Raw genomic sequence first — 21,284 nt, 5'->3', positions numbered from 1 at the left:
CTCATCTTGACAGAAATTATGTTCAGGCACAGTCTCCCACTATAAGGTAGTGAGGACATGCTGATGCTGTGAGCGTCTTTTTAATGCATAAAGGAATTATTGTGAGTTTTACTTGCCTTGCATATTGGTAAAATGATGCCGTATGCCGGAAGACTTCCTTTTTTTTGTTTCTTCAGTCTCGGCAATTCAGAGAAACTCGGTTGTGAAACACTGCCACCTCTGGTCATTCAGTATAATCTGCAGATGGAAAAGTCCACTGTTAGCACATTTTCTATAAGCAATACAAAAAAATCTTGATTTTTAGAAAGGGTAAACAGATCAATTACTATGGAGTCTTTTATTGTGAAAATCAAAAGCTCTTTAGAAAATCAAATCTCAATTTTAGTTTTTAACCTCACATACTTCTCTGCAACATTGCTAGTTCCAGGATATAAAGCAGGGTTTAGTAGCGTTGGAGGCAGCCAGGCTTTTATGAACTATCATGACCAACACAATGTGATCCATATTACTCTCATCTTGACAGAAATTATGTTCAGGCACAGTCTCCCACTATAAGGTAGTGAGGACATGCTGATGCTGTGAGCGTCTTTTTAATGCATAAAGAAATTATTGTGAGTTTTACTTGCCTTGCATATTGGTAAAATGATGCCGTATGCCGGAAGACTTCCTTTTTTTTGTTTCTTCAGTCTCGGCAATTCAGAGAAACTCGGTTGTGAAACACTGCCACCTCTGGTCATTCAGTATAATCTGTAGATGGAAAAGTCCACTGTTAGCACATTTTCTATAAGCAATACAAAAAAATCTTGATTTTTAGAAAGGGTAAACAGATCAATACTATGGAGTCTTTTATTGTGAAAATCAACAGCTCATTAGAAAATCAAATCTCAATTTTAGTTTTTAACCTCACATACTTCTCTGCAACATTGCTAGCTCCAGGATATAAAGCAGGCTTTAGTAGCGTTGGAGGCAGCCAGGCTTTTATGAACTATCATGACCAACACAATGTGATCCATATTACTCTCATCTTGACAGAAATTATGTTCAGGCACAGTCTCCCACTATAAGGTAGTGAGGACATGCTGATGCTGTGAGCGTCTTTTTAATGCATAAAGGAATTATTGTGAGTTTTACTTGCCTTGCATATTGGTAAAATGATGCCGTATGCCGGAAGACTTCCTTTTTTTTTTTTTCTTCAGTCTCGGCAATTCAGAGAAACTCGGTTGTGAAACACTGCCACCTCTGGTCATTCAGTATAATCTGCAGATGGAAAAGTCCACTGTTAGCACATTTTCTATAAGCAATACAAAAAAATCGTGATTTTTAGAAAGGGTAAACAGATCAATACTATGGAGTCTTTTATTGTGAAAATGAAAAGCTCTTTAGAAAATCAAATCTCAATTTTAGTTTTTAACCTCACATACTTCTCTGCAACATTGCTAGTTCCAGGATATAAAGCAGGCTTTAGTAGCGTTGGAGGCAGCCAGGCTTTTATGAACTATCATGACCAACACAATGTGATCCATATTACTTTCATCTTGACAGAAATTATGTTCAGGCACAGTCTCCCACTATAAGGTAGTGAGGACATGCTGATGCTGTGAGCGTCTTTTTAATGCATAAAGGAATTATTGTGAGTTAAACTTGCCTTGTATATTGGTAAAATGATGCCGTATGCCGGAAGACTTCCTTTTTTTTTTTTGTTCTTCAGTCTCGGCAATTCAGAGAAACTCGGTTGTGAAACACTGCCACCTCTGGTCATTCAGTACAATCTGTAGATGGAAAAGTCCACTGTTAGCACATTTTCTATAAGCAATACAAAAAAATCTTGATTTTTAGAAAGGGTAAACAGATCAATACTATGGAGTCTTTTATTGTGAAAATCAAAAGCTCATTAGAAAATCAAATCTCAATTTTAGTTTTTAACCTCACATACTTCTCTGCAACATTGCTAGCTCCAGGATATAAAGCAGGCTTTAGTAGCGTTGGAGGCAGCCAGGCTTTTATGAACTATCATGACCAACACAATGTGATCCATATTACTTTCATCTTGACAGAAATTATGTTCAGGCACAGTCTCCCACTGTAAGGTAGTGAGGACATGCTGATGCTGTGAGCGTCTTTTTAATGCATAAAGGAATTATTGTGAGTTAAACTTGCCTTGTATATTGGTAAAATGATGCCGTATGCCGGAAGACTTCCTTTTTTTTTTTTGTTCTTCAGTCTCGGCAATTCAGAGAAACTCGGTTGTGAAACACTGCCACCTCTGGTCATTCAGTATAATCTGTAGATGGAAAAGTCCACTGTTAGCACATTTTCTATAAGCAATACCAAAAAATCTTGATTTTTAGAAAGGGTAAACAGATCAATACTATGGAGTCTTTTATTGTGAAAATCAAAAGCTCATTAGAAAATCAAATCTCAATTTTAGTTTTTAACCTCACATACTTCTCTGCAACATTGCTAGTTCCAGGATATAAAGCAGGCTTTAGTAGCGTTGGAGGCAGCCAGGCTTTTATGAACTATCATGACCAACACAATGTGATCCATATTACTCTCATCTTGACAGAAATTATGTTCAGGCACAGTCTCCAACTATAAGGTAGTGAGGACATACTGATGCTGTGAGCGTCTTTTTAATGCATAAAGGAATTATTGTGAGTTTTACTTGCCTTGCATATTGGTAAAATGATGCCGTATGCCGGAAGACTTCCTTTTTTTTGTTTCTTCAGTCTCGGCAATTCAGAGAAACTCGGTTGTGAAACACTGCCACCTCTGGTCATTCAGTATAATCTGTAGATGGAAAAGTCCACTGTTAGCACCTTTTCTATAAGCAATACAAAAAAATCTTGATTTTTAGAAAGGGTAAACAGATCAATACTATGGAGTCTTTTATTGTGAAAATCAAAAGCTCTTTAGAAAATCAAATCTCAATTTTAGTTTTTAACCTCACATACTTCTCTGCAACATTGCTAGTTCCAGGATATAAAGCAGGGTTTAGTAGCGTTGGAGGCAGCCAGGCTTTTATGAACTATCATGACCAACACAATGTGATCCATATTACTTTCATCTTGACAGAAATTATGTTCAGGCACAGTCTCCCACTGTAAGGTAGTGAGGACATGCTGATGCTGTGAGCGTCTTTTTAATGCATAAAGGAATTATTGCGAGTTAAACTTGCCTTGTATATTGGTAAAATGATGCCGTATGCCGGAAGACTTCCTTTTTTTTTTTTGTTCTTCAGTCTCGGCAATTCAGAGAAACTCGGTTGTGAAACACTGCCACCTCTGGTCATTCAGTATAATCTGCAGATGGAAAAGTCCACTGTTAGCACATTTTCTATAAGCAATACAAAAAAATCGTGATTTTTAGAAAGGGTAAACAGATCAATACTATGGAGTCTTTTATTGTGAAAATCAAAAGCTCTTTAGAAAATCAAATCTCAATTTTAGTTTTTAACCTCACATACTTCTCTGCAACATTGCTAGTTCCAGGATATAAAGCAGGCTTTAGTAGCGTTGGAGGCAGCCAGGCTTTTATGAACTATCATGACCAACACAATGTGATCCATATTACTCTCATCTTGACAGAAATTATGTTCAGGCACAGTCTCCCACTATAAGGTAGTGAGGACATGCTGATGCTGTGAGCGTCTTTTTAATGCATAAAGGAATTATTGTGAGTTAAACTTGCCTTGTATATTGGTAAAATGATGCCGTATGCCGGAAGACTTCCTTTTTTTTGTTTCTTTAGTCTCGGCAATTCAGAGAAACTCGGTTGTGAAACACTGCCACCTCTGGTCATTCAGTATAATCTGTAGATGGAAAAGTCCACTGTTAGCACATTTTCTATAAGCAATACAAAAAAAATCTTGATTTTTAGAAAGGGTAAACAGATCAATACTATGGAGTCTTTTATTGTGAAAATCAAAAGCTCTTTAGAAAATCAAATCTCAATTTTAGTTTTTAACCTCACATACTTCTCTGCAACATTGCTAGTTCCAGGATATAAAGCAGGGTTTAGTAGCGTTGGAGGCAGCCAGGCTTTTATGAACTATCATGACCAACACAATGTGATCCATATTACTCTCATCTTGACAGAAATTATGTTCAGGCACAGTCTCCCACTATAAGGTAGTGAGGACATGCTGATGCTGTGAGCGTCTTTTTAATGCATAAAGGAATTATTGTGAGTTTTACTTGCCTTGCATATTGGTAAAATGATGCCGTATGCCGGAAGACTTCCTTTTTTTTGTTTCTTCAGTCTCGGCAATTCAGAGAAACTCGGTTGTGAAACACTGCCACCTCTGGTCATTCAGTATAATCTGTAGATGGAAAAGTCCACTGTTAGCACATTTTCTATAAGCAATACAAAAAAATCTTGATTTTTAGAAAGGGTAAACAGATCAATACTATGGAGTCTTTTATTGTGAAAATCAACAGCTCATTAGAAAATCAAATCTCAATTTTAGTTTTTAACCTCACATACTTCTCTGCAACATTGCTAGCTCCAGGATATAAAGCAGGCTTTAGTAGCGTTGGAGGCAGCCAGGCTTTTATGAACTATCATGACCAACACAATGTGATCCATATTACTCTCATCTTGACAGAAATTATGTTCAGGCACAGTCTCCCACTATAAGGTAGTGAGGACATGCTGATGCTGTGAGCGTCTTTTTAATGCATAAAGGAATTATTGTGAGTTTTACTTGCCTTGCATATTGGTAAAATGATGCCGTATGCCGGAAGACTTCCTTTTTTTTTTTTTCTTCAGTCTCGGCAATTCAGAGAAACTCGGTTGTGAAACACTGCCACCTCTGGTCATTCAGTATAATCTGCAGATGGAAAAGTCCACTGTTAGCACATTTTCTATAAGCAATACAAAAAAATCGTGATTTTTAGAAAGGGTAAACAGATCAATACTATGGAGTCTTTTATTGTGAAAATCAAAATCTCTTTAGAAAATCAAATCTCAATTTTAGTTTTTAACCTCACATACTTCTCTGCAACATTGCTAGTTCCAGGATATAAAGCAGGCTTTAGTAGCGTTGGAGGCAGCCAGACTTTTATGAACTATCATGACCAACACAATGTGATCCATATTACTTTCATCTTGACAGAAATTATGTTCAGGCACAGTCTCCCACTATAAGGTAGTGAGGACATGCTGATGCTGTGAGCGTCTTTTTAATGCATAAAGGAATTATTGTGAGTTTTACTTGCCTTGCATATTGGTAAAATGATGCCGTATGCCGGAAGACTTCCTTTTTTTTGTTTCTTCAGTCTCGGCAATTCAGAGAAACTCGGTTGTGAAACACTGCCACCTCTGGTCATTCAGTATAATCTGTAGATGGAAAAGTCCACTGTTAGCACATTTTCTATAAGCAATACAAAAAAATCTTGATTTTTAGAAAGGGTAAACAGATCAATACTATGGAGTCTTTTATTGTGAAAATCAAAAGCTCATTAGAAAATCAAATCTCAATTTTAGTTTTTAACCTCACATACTTCTCTGCAACATTGCTAGTTCCAGGATATAAAGCAGGCTTTAGTAGCGTTGGAGGCAGCCAGGCTTTTATGAACTATCATGACCAACACAATGTGATCCATATTACTCTCATCTTGACAGAAATTATGTTCAGGCACAGTCTCCCACTATAAGGTAGTGAGGACATGCTGATGCTGTGAGCGTCTTTTTAATGCATAAAGGAATTATTGTGAGTTAAACTTGCCTTGCATATTGGTAAAATGATGCCGTATGCCGGAAGACTTCCTTTTTTTTTTCTTCAGTCTCGGCAATTCAGAGAAACTCGGTTGTGAAACACTGCCACCTCTGGTCATTCAGTATAATCTGCAGATGGAAAAGTCCACTGTTAGCACATTTTCTATAAGCAATACAAAAAAATCTTGATTTTTAGAAAGGGTAAACAGATCAATACTATGGAGTCTTTTATTGTGAAAATCAAAAGCTCATTAGAAAATCAAATCTCAATTTTAGTTTTTAACCTCACATACTTCTCTGCAACATTGCTAGTTCCAGGATATAAAGCAGGCTTTAGTAGCGTTGGAGGCAGCCAGGCTTTTATGAACTATCATGACCAACACAATGTGATCCATATTACTCTCATCTTGACAAAAATTATGTTCAGGCACAGTCTCCCACTATAAGGTAGTGAGGACATGCTGATGCTGTGAGCGTCTTTTTAATGCATAAAGGAATTATTGTGAGTTAAACTTGCCTTGTATATTGGTAAAATGATGCCGTATGCCGGAAGACTTCCTTTTTTTTTTTTGTTCTTCAGTCTCGGCAATTCAGAGAAACTCGGTTGTGAAACACTGCCACCTCTGGTCATTCAGTATAATCTGTAGATGGAAAAGTCCACTGTTAGCACATTTTCTATAAGCAATACAAAAAAATCTTGATTTTTAGAAAGGGTAAACAGATCAATACTATGGAGTCTTTTATTGTGAAAATCAACAGCTCATTAGAAAATCAAATGTCAATTTTAGTTTTAAACCTCACATACTTCTCTGCAACATTGCTAGCTCCAGGATATAAAGCAGGCTTTAGTAGCGTTGGAGGCAGCCAGGCTTTTATGAACTATAATGACCAACACAATGTGATCCATATTACTTTCATCTTGATAGAAATTATGTTCAGGCACAGTCTCCCACTGTAAGGTAGTGAGGACATGCTGATGCTGTGAGCGTCTTTTTAATGCATAAAGGAATTATTGTGAGTTTTACTTGCCTTATAAATTGGTAAAATGATCCCGTATGCCGGAAGACTTCCTTTTTTTTTTCTTCAGTCTCGGCAATTCAGAGAAACTCGGTTGTGAAACACTGCCACCTCTGGTCATTCAGTATAATCTGTAGATGGAAAAGTCCACTGTTAGCACATTTTCTATAAGCAATACAAAAAAAATCTTGATTTTTAGAAAGGGTAAACAGATCAATACTATGGAGTCTTTTATTGTGAAAATCAACAGCTCATTAGAAAATCAAATCTCAATTTTAGTTTTTAACCTCACATACTTCTCTGCAACATTGCTAGCTCCAGGATATAAAGCAGGCTTTAGTAGCGTTGGAGGCAGCCAGGCTTTTATGAACTATCATGACCAACACAATGTGATCCATATTACTTTCATCTTGATAGAAATTATGTTCAGGCACAGTCTCCCACTGTAAGGTAGTGAGGACATGCTGATGCTGTGAGCGTCTTTTTAATGCATAAAGGGATTATTGTGAGTTTTACTTGCCTTATAAATTGGTAAAATGATCCCGTATGCCGGAAGACTTCCTTTTTTTTTTTCTTCAGTCTCGGCAATTCAGAGAAACTCGGTTGTGAAACACTGCCACCTCTGGTCATTCAGTATAATCTGTAGATGGAAAAGTCCACTGTTAGCACATTTTCTATAAGCAATACAAAAAAAATCTTGATTTTTAGAAAGGGTAAACAGATCAATACTATGGAGTCTTTTATTGTGAAAATCAACAGCTCATTAGAAAATCAAATCTCAATTTTAGTTTTTAACCTCACATACTTCTCTGCAACATTGCTAGCTCCAGGATATAAAGCAGGCTTTAGTAGCGTTGGAGGCAGCCAGGCTTTTATGAACTATCATGACCAACACAATGTGATCCATATTACTTTCATCTTGACAGAAATTATGTTCAGGCACAGTCTCCCACTATAAGGTAGTGAGGACATGCTGATGCTGTGAGCGTCTTTTTAATGCATAAAGGAATTATTGTGAGTTTTACTTGCCTTGCATATTGGTAAAATGATGCCGTATGCCGGAAGACTTCCTTTTTGTTTTTTTGTTCTTCAATCTCGGCAATTCAGAGAAACTCGGTTGTGAAACACTGCCACCTCTGGTCATTCAGTATAATCTGCAGATGGAAAAGTCCACTGTTAGCACATTTTCTATAAGCAATACAAAAAAATCTTGATTTTTAGAAAGGGTAAACAGATCAATACTATGGAGTCTTTTATTGTGAAAATCAAAAGCTCATTAGAAAATCAAATCTCAATTTTAGTTTTTAACCTCACATACTTCTCTGCAACATTGCTAGTTCCAGGATATAAAGCAGGCTTTAGTAGCGTTGGAGGCAGCCAGGCTTTTATGAACTATCATGACCAACACAATGTGATCCATATTACTCTCATCTTGACAAAAATTATGTTCAGGCACAGTCTCCCACTATAAGGTAGTGAGGACATGCTGATGCTGTGAGCGTCTTTTTAATGCATAAAGGAATTATTGTGAGTTAAACTTGCCTTGTATATTGGTAAAATGATGCCGTATGCCGGAAGACTTCCTTTTTTTTTTTTGTTCTTCAGTCTCGGCAATTCAGAGAAACTCGGTTGTGAAACACTGCCACCTCTGGTCATTCAGTATAATCTGTAGATGGAAAAGTCCACTGTTAGCACATTTTCTATAAGCAATACAAAAAAATCTTGATTTTTAGAAAGGGTAAACAGATCAATACTATGGAGTCTTTTATTGTGAAAATCAACAGCTCATTAGAAAATCAAATGTCAATTTTAGTTTTAAACCTCACATACTTCTCTGCAACATTGCTAGCTCCAGGATATAAAGCAGGCTTTAGTAGCGTTGGAGGCAGCCAGGCTTTTATGAACTATAATGACCAACACAATGTGATCCATATTACTTTCATCTTGATAGAAATTATGTTCAGGCACAGTCTCCCACTGTAAGGTAGTGAGGACATGCTGATGCTGTGAGCGTCTTTTTAATGCATAAAGGAATTATTGTGAGTTTTACTTGCCTTATAAATTGGTAAAATGATCCCGTATGCCGGAAGACTTGCTTTTTTTTTTCTTCAGTCTCGGCAATTCAGAGAAACTCGGTTGTGAAACACTGCCACCTCTGGTCATTCAGTATAATCTGTAGATGGAAAAGTCCACTGTTAGCACATTTTCTATAAGCAATACAAAAAAAATCTTGATTTTTAGAAAGGGTAAACAGATCAATACTATGGAGTCTTTTATTGTGAAAATCAACAGCTCATTAGAAAATCAAATCTCAATTTTAGTTTTTAACCTCACATACTTCTCTGCAACATTGCTAGCTCCAGGATATAAAGCAGGCTTTAGTAGCGTTGGAGGCAGCCAGGCTTTTATGAACTATCATGACCAACACAATGTGATCCATATTACTTTCATCTTGATAGAAATTATGTTCAGGCACAGTCTCCCACTGTAAGGTAGTGAGGACATGCTGATGCTGTGAGCGTCTTTTTAATGCATAAAGGGATTATTGTGAGTTTTACTTGCCTTATAAATTGGTAAAATGATCCCGTATGCCGGAAGACTTCCTTTTTTTTTTCTTCAGTCTCGGCAATTCAGAGAAACTCGGTTGTGAAACACTGCCACCTCTGGTCATTCAGTATAATCTGTAGATGGAAAAGTCCACTGTTAGCACATTTTCTATAAGCAATACAAAAAAAATCTTGATTTTTAGAAAGGGTAAACAGATCAATACTATGGAGTCTTTTATTGTGAAAATCAACAGCTCATTAGAAAATCAAATCTCAATTTTAGTTTTTAACCTCACATACTTCTCTGCAACATTGCTAGCTCCAGGATATAAAGCAGGCTTTAGTAGCGTTGGAGGCAGCCAGGCTTTTATGAACTATCATGACCAACACAATGTGATCCATATTACTTTCATCTTGACAGAAATTATGTTCAGGCACAGTCTCCCACTATAAGGTAGTGAGGACATGCTGATGCTGTGAGCGTCTTTTTAATGCATAAAGGAATTATTGTGAGTTTTACTTGCCTTGCATATTGGTAAAATGATGCCGTATGCCGGAAGACTTCCTTTTTGTTTTTTTGTTCTTCAATCTCGGCAATTCAGAGAAACTCGGTTGTGAAACACTGCCACCTCTGGTCATTCAGTATAATCTGCAGATGGAAAAGTCCACTGTTAGCACATTTTCTATAAGCAATACAAAAAAATCTTGATTTTTAGAAAGCGTAAACAGATCAATACTATGGAGCCTTTTATTGTGAAAATCAACAGCTCATTAGAAAATCAAATCTCAATTTTAGTTTTTAACCTCACATACTTCTCTAGAACATTGCTAGTTCCAGGATATAAAGCAGGCTTTAGTAGCGTTGGAGGCAGCCAGGCTTTTATGAACTATCATGACCAACACAATGTGATCCATATTACTTTCATCTTGACAGAAATTATGTTCAGGCACAGTCTCCCACTATAAGGTAGTGAGGACATGCTGATGCTGTGAGCGTCTTTTTAATGCATAAAGGAATTATTGTGAGTTAAACTTGCCTTGTATATTGGTAAAATGATGCCGTATGCCGGAAGACTTCCTTTTTTTTTTTTGTTCTTCAGTCTCGGCAATTCAGAGAAACTCGGTTGTGAAACACTGCCACCTCTGGTCATTCAGTATAATCTGTAGATGGAAAAGTCCACTGTTAGCACATTTTCTATAAGCAATACAAAAAAATCTTGATTTTTAGAAAGGGTAAACAGATCAATACTATGCGGTCTTTTAGTGCGAAAATCAACAGCTCATTAGAAAATCAAATCTCAATTTTAGTTTTTAACCTCACATACTTCTCTGCAACATTGCTAGCTCCAGGATATAAAGCAGGCTTTAGTAGCGTTGGAGGCAGCCAGGCTTTTATGAACTATCATGACCAACACAATGTGATCCATATTACTTTCATCTTGACAGAAATTATGTTCAGGCACAGTCTCCCACTGTAAGGTAGTGAGGACATGCTGATGCTGTGAGCGTCTTTTTAATGCATAAAGGAATTATTGTGAGTTAAACTTGCCTTGTATATTGGTAAAATGATGCCGTATGCCGGAAGACTTCCTTTTTTTTTTTTGTTCTTCAGTCTCGGCAATTCAGAGAAACTCGGTTGTGAAACACTGCCACCTCTGGTCATTCAGTATAATCTGTAGATGGAAAAGTCCACTGTTAGCACATTTTCTATAAGCAATACAAAAAAATCTTGATTTTTAGAAAGGGTAAACAGATCAATACTATGGAGTCTTTTATTGTGAAAATCAAAAGCTCTTTAGAAAATCAAATCTCAATTTTAGTTTTTAACCTCACATACTTCTCTGCAACATTGCTAGTTCCAGGATATAAAGCAGGGTTTAGTAGCGTTGGAGGCAGCCAGGCTTTTATGAACTATCATGACCAACACAATGTGATCCATATTACTCTCATCTTGACAGAAATTATGTTCAGGCACAGTCTCCCACTATAAGGTAGTGAGGACATGCTGATGCTGTGAGCGTCTTTTTAATGCATAAAGGAATTATTGTGAGTTAAACTTGCCTTGTATATTGGTAAAATGATGCCGTATGCCGGAAGACTTCCTTTTTTTTTTTTGTTCTTCAGTCTCGGCAATTCAGAGAAACTCGGTTGTGAAACACTGCCACCTCTGGTCATTCAGTATAATCTGTAGATGGAAAAGTCCACTGTTAGCACATTTTCTATAAGCAATACAAAAAAATCTTGATTTTTAGAAAGGGTAAACAGATCAATACTATGGAGTCTTTTATTGTGAAAATCAACAGCTCATTAGAAAATCAAATCTCAATTTTAGTTTTTAACCTCACATACTTCTCTGCAACATTGCTAGCTCCAGGATATAAAGCAGGCTTTAGTAGCGTTGGAGGCAGCCAGGCTTTTATGAACTATCATGACCAACACAATGTGATCCATATTACTCTCATCTTGACAGAAATTATGTTCAGGCACAGTCTCCAACTATAAGGTAGTGAGGACATACTGATGCTGTGAGCGTCTTTTTAATGCATAAAGGAATTATTGTGAGTTAAACTTGCCTTGCATATTGGTAAAATGATGCCGTATGCCGGAAGACTTCCTTTTTTTTTTCTTCAGTCTCGGCAATTCAGAGAAACTAGGTTGTGAAACACTGCCACCTCTGGTCATTCAGTATAATCTGCAGATGGAAAAGTCCACTGTTAGCACATTTTCTATAAGCAATACAAAAAAATCGTGATTTTTAGAAAGGGTAAACAGATCAATACTATGGAGTCTTTTATTGTGAAAATCAAAAGCTCTTTAGAAAATCAAATCTCAATTTTAGTTTTTAACCTCACATACTTCTCTGCAACATTGCTAGTTCCAGGATATAAAGCAGGGTTTAGTAGCGTTGGAGGCAGCCAGGCTTTTATGAACTATCATGACCAACACAATGTGATCCATATTACTCTCATCTTGACAGAAATTATGTTCAGGCACAGTCTCTAACTATAAGGTAGTGAGGACATGCTGATGCTGTGAGCGTCTTTTTAATGCATAAAGGAATTATTGTGAGTTAAACTTGCCTTGTATATTGGTAAAATGATGCCGTATGCCGGAAGACTTCCTTTTTGTTTTTTTGTTCTTCAATCTCGGCAATTCAGAGAAACTCGGTTGTGAAACACTGCCACCTCTGGTCATTCAGTATAATCTGCAGATGGAAAAGTCCACTGTTAGCACATTTTCTATAAGCAATACAAAAAAATCTTGATTTTTAGAAAGCGTAAACAGATCAATACTATGGAGCCTTTTATTGTGAAAATCAACAGCTCATTAGAAAATCAAATCTCAATTTTAGTTTTTAACCTCACATACTTCTCTAGAACATTGCTAGTTCCAGGATATAAAGCAGGCTTTAGTAGCGTTGGAGGCAGCCAGGCTTTTATGAACTATCATGACCAACACAATGTGATCCATATTACTTTCATCTTGACAGAAATTATGTTCAGGCACAGTCTCCCACTATAAGGTAGTGAGGACATGCTGATGCTGTGAGCGTCTTTTTAATGCATAAAGGAATTATTGTGAGTTAAACTTGCCTTGTATATTGGTAAAATGATGCCGTATGCCGGAAGACTTCCTTTTTTTTTTTTGTTCTTCAGTCTCGGCAATTCAGAGAAACTCGGTTGTGAAACACTGCCACCTCTGGTCATTCAGTATAATCTGTAGATGGAAAAGTCCACTGTTAGCACATTTTCTATAAGCAATACAAAAAAATCTTGATTTTTAGAAAGGGTAAACAGATCAATACTATGGAGTCTTTTATTGTGAAAATCAAAAGCTCATTAGAAAATCAAATCTCAATTTTAGTTTTTAACCTCACATACTTCTCTGCAACATTGCTAGCTCCAGGATATAAAGCAGGCTTTAATAGCGTTGGAGGCAGCCAGGCTTTTATGAACTATCATGACCAACACAATGTGATCCATATTACTTTCATCTTGACAGAAATTATGTTCAGGCACAGTCTCCCACTGTAAGGTAGTGAGGACATGCTGATGCTGTGAGCGTCTTTTTAATGCATAAAGGAATTATTGTGAGTTAAACTTGCCTTGTATATTGGTAAAATGATGCCGTATGCCGGAAGACTTCCTTTTTTTTTTTTGTTCTTCAGTCTCGGCAATTCAGAGAAACTCGGTTGTGAAACACTGCCACCTCTGGTCATTCAGTATAATCTGTAGATGGAAAAGTCCACTGTTAGCACATTTTCTATAAGCAATACAAAAAAATCTTGATTTTTAGAAAGGGTAAACAGATCAATACTATGGAGTCTTTTATTGTGAAAATCAAAAGCTCTTTAGAAAATCAAATCTCAATTTTAGTTTTTAACCTCACATACTTCTCTGCAACATTGCTAGTTCCAGGATATAAAGCAGGGTTTAGTAGCGTTGGAGGCAGCCAGGCTTTTATGAACTATCATGACCAACACAATGTGATCCATATTACTCTCATCTTGACAGAAATTATGTTCAGGCACAGTCTCCCACTATAAGGTAGTGAGGACATGCTGATGCTGTGAGCGTCTTTTTAATGCATAAAGGAATTATTGTGAGTTAAACTTGCCTTGTATATTGGTAAAATGATGCCGTATGCCGGAAGACTTCCTTTTTTTTTTTTGTTCTTCAGTCTCGGCAATTCAGAGAAACTCGGTTGTGAAACACTGCCACCTCTGGTCATTCAGTATAATCTGTAGATGGAAAAGTCCACTGTTAGCACATTTTCTATAAGCAATACAAAAAAATCTTGATTTTTAGAAAGGGTAAACAGATCAATACTATGGAGTCTTTTATTGTGAAAATCAAAAGCTCTTTAGAAAATCAAATCTCAATTTTAGTTTTTAACCTCACATACTTCTCTGCAACATTGCTAGTTCCAGGATATAAAGCAGGGTTTAGTAGCGTTGGAGGCAGCCAGGCTTTTATGAACTATCATGACCAACACAATGTGATCCATATTACTCTCATCTTGACAGAAATTATGTTCAGGCACAGTCTCTCACTATAAGGTAGTGAGGACATGCTGATGCTGTGAGCGTCTTTTTAATGCATAAAGGAATTATTGTGAGTTAAACTTGCCTTGTATATTGGTAAAATGATGCCGTATGCCGGAAGACTTCCTTTTTGTTTTTTTGTTCTTCAATCTCGGCAATTCAGAGAAACTCGGTTGTGAAACACTGCCACCTCTGGTCATTCAGTATAATCTGCAGATGGAAAAGTCCACTGTTAGCACATTTTCTATAAGCAATACAAAAAAATCTTGATTTTTAGAAAGCGTAAACAGATCAATACTATGGAGCCTTTTATTGTGAAAATCAACAGCTCATTAGAAAATCAAATCTCAATTTTAGTTTTTAACCTCACATACTTCTCTAGAACATTGCTAGTTCCAGGATATAAAGCAGGCTTTAGTAGCGTTGGAGGCAGCCAGGCTTTTATGAACTATCATGACCAACACAATGTGATCCATATTACTTTCATCTTGACAGAAATTATGTTCAGGCACAGTCTCCCACTATAAGGTAGTGAGGACATGCTGATGCTGTGAGCGTCTTTTTAATGCATAAAGGAATTATTGTGAGTTAAACTTGCCTTGTATATTGGTAAAATGATGCCGTATGCCGGAAGACTTCCTTTTTTTTTTTTGTTCTTCAGTCTCGGCAATTCAGAGAAACTCGGTTGTGAAACACTGCCACCTCTGGTCATTCAGTATAATCTGTAGATGGAAAAGTCCACTGTTAGCACATTTTCTATAAGCAATACAAAAAAATCTTGATTTTTAGAAAGGGTAAACAGATCAATACTATGGAGTCTTTTATTGTGAAAATCAAAAGCTCATTAGAAAATCAAATCTCAATTTTAGTTTTTAACCTCACATACTTCTCTGCAACATTGCTAGCTCCAGGATATAAAGCAGGCTTTAGTAGCGTTGGAGGCAGCCAGGCTTTTATGAACTATCATGACCAACACAATGTGATCCATATTACTTTCATCTTGACAGAAATTATGTTCAGGCACAGTCTCCCACTGTAAGGTAGTGAGGACATGCTGATGCTGTGAGCGTCTTTTTAATGCATAAAGGAATTATTGTGAGTTAAACTTGCCTTGTATATTGGTAAAATGATGCCGTATGCCGGAAGACTTCCTTTTTTTTTTTTGTTCTTCAGTCTCGGCAATTCAGAGAAACTCGGTTGTGAAACACTGCCACCTCTGGTCATTCAGTATAATCTGTAGATGGAAAAGTCCACTGTTAGCACATTTTCTATAAGCAATACAAAAAAATCTTGATTTTTAGAAAGCGTAAACAGATCAATACTATGGAGCCTTTTATTGTGAAAATCAACAGCTCATTAGAAAATCAAATCTCAATTTTAGTTTTTAACCTCACATACTTCTCTAGAACATTGCTAGTTCCAGGATATAAAGCAGGCTTTAGTAGCGTTGGAGGCAGCCAGGCTTTTATGAACTATCATGACCAACACAATGTGATCCATATTACTTTCATCTTGACAGAAATTATGTTCAGGCACAGTCTCCCACTATAAGGTAGTGAGGACATGCTGATGCTGTGAGCGTCTTTTTAATGCATAAAGGAATTATTGTGAGTTAAACTTGCCTTGCATATTGGTAAAATGATGCCGTATGCCGGAAGACTTCCTTTTTTTTTTCTTCAGTCTCGGCAATTCAGAGAAACTAGGTTGTGAAACACTGCCACCTCTGGTCATTCAGTATAATCTGTAGATGGAAAAGTCCACTGTTAGCACATTTTCTATAAGCAATACAAAAAAATCTTGATTTTTAGAAAGGGTAAACAGATCAATACTATGGAGTCTTTTATTGTGAAAATCAAAAGCTCATTAGAAAATCAAATCTCAATTTTAGTTTTTAACCTCACATACTTCTCTGCAACATTGCTAGCTCCAGGATATAAAGCAGGCTTTAGTAGCGTTGGAGGCAGCCAGGCTTTTATGAACTATCATGACCAACACAATGTGATCCATATTACTTTCATCTTGACAGAAATTATGTTCAGGCACAGTCTCCCACTGTAAGGTAGTGAGGACATGCTGATGCTGTGAGCGTCTTTTTAATGCATAAAGGAATTATTGTGAGTTAAACTTGCCTTGTATATTGGTAAAATGATGCCGTATGCCGGAAGACTTCCTTTTTTTTTTTTGTTCTTCAGTCTCGGCAATTCAGAGAAACTCGGTTGTGAAACACTGCCACCTCTGGTCATTCAGTATAATCTGTAGATGGAAAAGTCCACTGTTAGCACATTTTCTATAAGCAATACAAAAAAATCTTGATTTTTAGAAAGGGTAAACAGATCAATACTATGGAGTCTTTTATTGTGAAAATCAAAAGCTCTTTAGAAAATCAAATCTCAATTTTAGTTTTTAACCTCACATACTTCTCTGCAACATTGCTAGTTCCAGGATATAAAGCAGGGTTTAGTAGCGTTGGAGGCAGCCAGGCTTTTATGAACTATCATGACCAACACAATGTGATCCATATTACTCTCATCTTGACAGAAATTATGTTCAGGCACAGTCTCCCACTATAAGGTAGTGAGGACATGCTGATGCTGTGAGCGTCTTTTTAATGCATAAAGGAATTATTGTGAGTTAAACTTGCCTTGTATATTGGTAAAATGATGCCGTATGCCGGAAGACTTCCTTTTTTTTTTTTGTTCTTCAGTCTCGGCAATTCAGAGAAACTCGGTTGTGAAACACTGCCACCTCTGGTCATTCAGTATAATCTGTAGATGGAAAAGTCCACTGTTAGCACATTTTCTATAAGCAATACAAAAAAATCTTGATTTTTAGAAAGGGTAAACAGATCAATACTATGGAGTCTTTTATTGTGAAAATCAACAGCTCATTAGAAAATCAAATCTCAATTTTAGTTTTTAACCTCACATACTTCTCTGCAACATTGCTAGCTCCAGGATATAAAGCAGGCTTTAGTAGCGTTGGAGGCAGCCAGGCTTTTATGAACTATCATGACCAACACAATGTGATCCATATTACTTTCATCTTGACAGAAATTATGTTCAGGCACAGTCTCCCACTGTAAGGTAGTGAGGACATGCTGATGCTGTGAGCGTCTTTTTAATGCATAAAGGAATTATTGTGAGTTTTACTTGCCTTATAAATTGGTAAAATGATGCCGTATGCCGGAAGACTTCCTTTTTTTTTTTTGTCTTCAGTCTCGGCAATTCAGAGAAACTCGGTTGTGAAACACTGCCACCTCCGGTCATTCAGTATAATCTGTAGATGGAAAAGTCCACTGTTAGCACATTTTCTATAAGCAATACAAAAAAATCTTGATTTTTAGAAAGGGTAAACAGATCAATACTATGGAGTCTTTTATTGTGAAAATCAACAGCTCATTAGAAAATCAAATGTCAATTTTAGTTTTTAACCTCACATACTTCTCTGCAACATTGCTAGTTCCAGGATATAAAGCAGGGTTTAGTAGCGTTGGAGGCAGCCAGGCTTTTATGAACTATCATGACCAACACAATGTGATCCATATTACTCTCATCTTGACAGAAAATATGTTCAGGCACAGTCTCCCACTATAAGGTAGTGAGGACATGCTGATGCTGTGAGCGTCTTTTTAATGCATAAAGGAATTATTGTGAGTTTTACTTGCCTTGCATATTGGTAAAATGATGCCGTATGCCGGAAGACTTCCTTTTTTTTGTTTCTTCAGTCTCGGCAATTCAGAGAAACTCGGTTGTGAAACACTGCCACCTCTGGTCATTCAGTATAATCTGCAGATGGAAAAGTCCACTGTTAGCACATTTTCTATAAGCAATACAAAAAAATCTTGATTTTTAGAAAGGGTAAACAGATCAATACTATGGAGTCTTTTATTGTGAAAATCAACAGCTCATTAGAAAATCAAATGTCAATTTTAGTTTTAAACCTCACATACTTCTCTGCAACATTGCTAGCTCCAGGATATAAAGCAGGCTTTAGTAGCGTTGGAGGCAGCCAGGCTTTTATGAACTATAATGACCAACACAATGTGATCCATATTACTTTCATCTTGATAGAAATTATGTTCAGGCACAGTCTCCCACTGTAAGGTAGTGAGGACATGCTGATGCTGTGAGCGTCTTTTTAATGCATAAAGGAATTATTGTGAGTTTTACTTGCCTTATAAATTGGTAAAATGATCCCGTATGCCGGAAGACTTCCTTTTTTTTTTCTTCAGTCTCGGCAATTCAGAGAAACTAGGTTGTGAAACACTGCCACCTCTGGTCATTCAGTATAATCTGCAGATGGAAAAGTCCACTGTTAGCACATTTTCTATAAGCAATACAAAAAAATCTTGATTTTTAGAAAGCGTAAACAGATCAATACTATGGAGCCTTTTATTGTGAAAATCAACAGCTCATTAGAAAATCAAATCTCAATTTTAGTTTTTAACCTCACATACTTCTCTAGAACATTGCTAGTTCCAGGATATAAAGCAGGCTTTAGTAGCGTTGGAGGCAGCCAGGCTTTTATGAACTATCATGACCAACACAATGTGATCCATATTACTTTCATCTTGACAGAAATTATGTTCAGGCACAGTCTCCCACTATAAGGTAGTGAGGACATGCTGATGCTGTGAGCGTCTTTTTAATGCATAAAGGAATTATTGTGAGTTAAACTTGCCTTGTATATTGGTAAAATGATGCCGTATGCCGGAAGACTTCCTTTTTTTTTTTTGTTCTTCAGTCTCGGCAATTCAGAGAAACTCGGTTGTGAAACACTGCCACCTCTGGTCATTCAGTATAATCTGTAGATGGAAAAGTCCACTGTTAGCACATTTTCTATAAGCAATACAAAAAAATCTTGATTTTTAGAAAGGGTAAACAGATCAATACTATGGAGTCTTTTATTGTGAAAATCAAAAGCTCATTAGAAAATCAAATCTCAATTTTAGTTTTTAACCTCACATACTTCTCTGCAACATTGCTAGCTCCAGGATATAAAGCAGGCTTTAGTAGCGTTGGAGGCAGCCAGGCTTTTATGAACTATCATGACCAACACAATGTGATCCATATTACTCTCATCTTGACAGAAATTATGTTCAGGCACAGTCTCCCACTATAAGGTAGTGAGGACATGCTGATGCTGTGAGCGTCTTTTTAATGCATAAAGGAATTATTGTGAGTTTTACTTGCCTTGCATATTGGTAAAATGATGCCGTATGCCGGAAGACTTCCTTTTTTTTGTTTCTTCAGTCTCGGCAATTCAGAGAAACTCGGTTGTGAAACACTGCCACCTCTGGTCATTCAGTATAATCTGCAGATGGAAAAGTCCACTGTTAGCACATTTTCTATAAGCAATACAAAAAAATCTTGATTTTTAGAAAGGGTAAACAGATCAATTACTATGGAGTCTTTTATTGTGAAAATCAAAAGCTCTTTAGAAAATCAAATCTCAATTTTAGTTTTTAACCTCACATACTTCTCTGCAACATTGCTAGTTCCAGGATATAAAGCAGGGTTTAGTAGCGTTGGAGGCAGCCAGGCTTTTATGAACTATCATGACCAACACAATGTGATCCATATTACTCTCATCTTGACAGAAATTATGTTCAGGCACAGTCTCCCACTATAAGGTAGTGAGGACATGCTGATGCTGTGAGCGTCTTTTTAATGCATAAAGAAATTATTGTGAGTTTTACTTGCCTTGCATATTGGTAAAATGATGCCGTATGCCGGAAGACTTCCTTTTTTTTGTTTCTTCAGTCTCGGCAATTCAGAGAAACTCGGTTGTGAAACACTGCCACCTCTGGTCATTCAGTATAATCTGTAGATGGAAAAGTCCACTGTTAGCACATTTTCTATAAGCAATACAAAAAAATCTTGATTTTTAGAAAGGGTAAACAGATCAATACTATGGAGTCTTTTATTGTGAAAATCAACAGCTCATTAGAAAATCAAATCTCAATTTTAGTTTTTAACCTCACATACTTCTCTGCAACATTGCTAGCTCCAGGATATAAAGCAGGCTTTAGTAGCGTTGGAGGCAGCCAGGCTTTTATGAACTATCATGACCAACACAATGTGATCCATATTACTCTCATCTTGACAGAAATTATGTTCAGGCACAGTCTCCCACTATAAGGTAGTGAGGACATGCTGATGCTGTGAGCGTCTTTTTAATGCATAAAGGAATTATTGTGAGTTTTACTTGCCTTGCATATTGGTAAAATGATGCCGTATGCCGGAAGACTTCCTTTTTTTTTTTTTCTTCAGTCTCGGCAATTCAGAGAAACTCGGTTGTGAAACACTGCCACCTCTGGTCATTCAGTATAATCTGCAGATGGAAAAGTCCACTGTTAGCACATTTTCTATAAGCAATACAAAAAAATCGTGATTTTTAGAAAGGGTAAACAGATCAATACTATGGAGTCTTTTATTGTGAAAATGAAAAGCTCTTTAGAAAATCAAATCTCAATTTTAGTTTTTAACCTCACATACTTCTCTGCAACATTGCTAGTTCCAGGATATAAAGCAGGCTTTAGTAGCGTTGGAGGCAGCCAGGCTTTTATGAACTATCATGACCAACACAATGTGATCCATATTACTTTCATCTTGACAGAAATTATGTTCAGGCACAGTCTCCCACTATAAGGTAGTGAGGACATGCTGATGCTGTGAGCGTCTTTTTAATGCATAAAGGAATTATTGTGAGTTAAACTTGCCTTGTATATTGGTAAAATGATGCCGTATGCCGGAAGACTTCCTTTTTTTTTTTTGTTCTTCAGTCTCGGCAATTCAGAGAAACTCGGTTGTGAAACACTGCCACCTCTGGTCATTCAGTACAATCTGTAGATGGAAAAGTCCACTGTTAGCACATTTTCTATAAGCAATACAAAAAAATCTTGATTTTTAGAAAGGGTAAACAGATCAATACTATGGAGTCTTTTATTGTGAAAATCA

The 21,284-nt window shown here is 36.8% G+C and overlaps 1 long non-coding RNA gene across 1 annotated transcript in view; it reads right to left on the bottom strand.

Moving 5' to 3' along the window:
- Positions 1-21,284, bottom strand: part of LOC146785713 (uncharacterized) — a 158,585-nt gene that overhangs the window by 7,511 nt on the left and 129,790 nt on the right. Inside the window, exons 229-270 of the long non-coding RNA XR_014970781.1 lie at positions 21,047-21,170; positions 20,537-20,658; positions 20,028-20,148; positions 19,518-19,638; positions 19,006-19,129; positions 18,499-18,617; positions 17,990-18,110; positions 17,479-17,601; positions 16,967-17,090; positions 16,455-16,578; positions 15,948-16,066; positions 15,436-15,559; positions 14,924-15,047; positions 14,411-14,535; positions 13,899-14,022; positions 13,387-13,510; positions 12,875-12,998; positions 12,362-12,486; positions 11,855-11,973; positions 11,343-11,466; positions 10,831-10,954; positions 10,319-10,442; positions 9,806-9,930; positions 9,298-9,416; positions 8,790-8,908; positions 8,278-8,401; positions 7,765-7,889; positions 7,256-7,375; positions 6,748-6,866; positions 6,236-6,359; positions 5,729-5,847; positions 5,220-5,340; positions 4,710-4,831; positions 4,201-4,321; positions 3,691-3,811; positions 3,179-3,302; positions 2,670-2,790; positions 2,158-2,281; positions 1,646-1,769; positions 1,136-1,257; positions 627-747; positions 117-237 (exon numbers count right to left, since the gene is read on the bottom strand). This is a non-coding gene — a long non-coding RNA (uncharacterized LOC146785713). The remainder of the gene's footprint in view (positions 1-116; positions 238-626; positions 748-1,135; positions 1,258-1,645; positions 1,770-2,157; positions 2,282-2,669; positions 2,791-3,178; positions 3,303-3,690; positions 3,812-4,200; positions 4,322-4,709; positions 4,832-5,219; positions 5,341-5,728; positions 5,848-6,235; positions 6,360-6,747; positions 6,867-7,255; positions 7,376-7,764; positions 7,890-8,277; positions 8,402-8,789; positions 8,909-9,297; positions 9,417-9,805; positions 9,931-10,318; positions 10,443-10,830; positions 10,955-11,342; positions 11,467-11,854; positions 11,974-12,361; positions 12,487-12,874; positions 12,999-13,386; positions 13,511-13,898; positions 14,023-14,410; positions 14,536-14,923; positions 15,048-15,435; positions 15,560-15,947; positions 16,067-16,454; positions 16,579-16,966; positions 17,091-17,478; positions 17,602-17,989; positions 18,111-18,498; positions 18,618-19,005; positions 19,130-19,517; positions 19,639-20,027; positions 20,149-20,536; positions 20,659-21,046; positions 21,171-21,284) is intronic.

This window comes from Triturus cristatus, chromosome 11 (genome assembly GCF_964204655.1).
Source record: "Triturus cristatus chromosome 11, aTriCri1.1, whole genome shotgun sequence".
Taxonomy (NCBI): domain Eukaryota; kingdom Metazoa; phylum Chordata; class Amphibia; order Caudata; family Salamandridae; genus Triturus; species Triturus cristatus.
The sequence above is the reverse complement of the archived record's forward strand: the minus strand, read 5'-3'. Positions and strand labels throughout refer to the sequence as shown.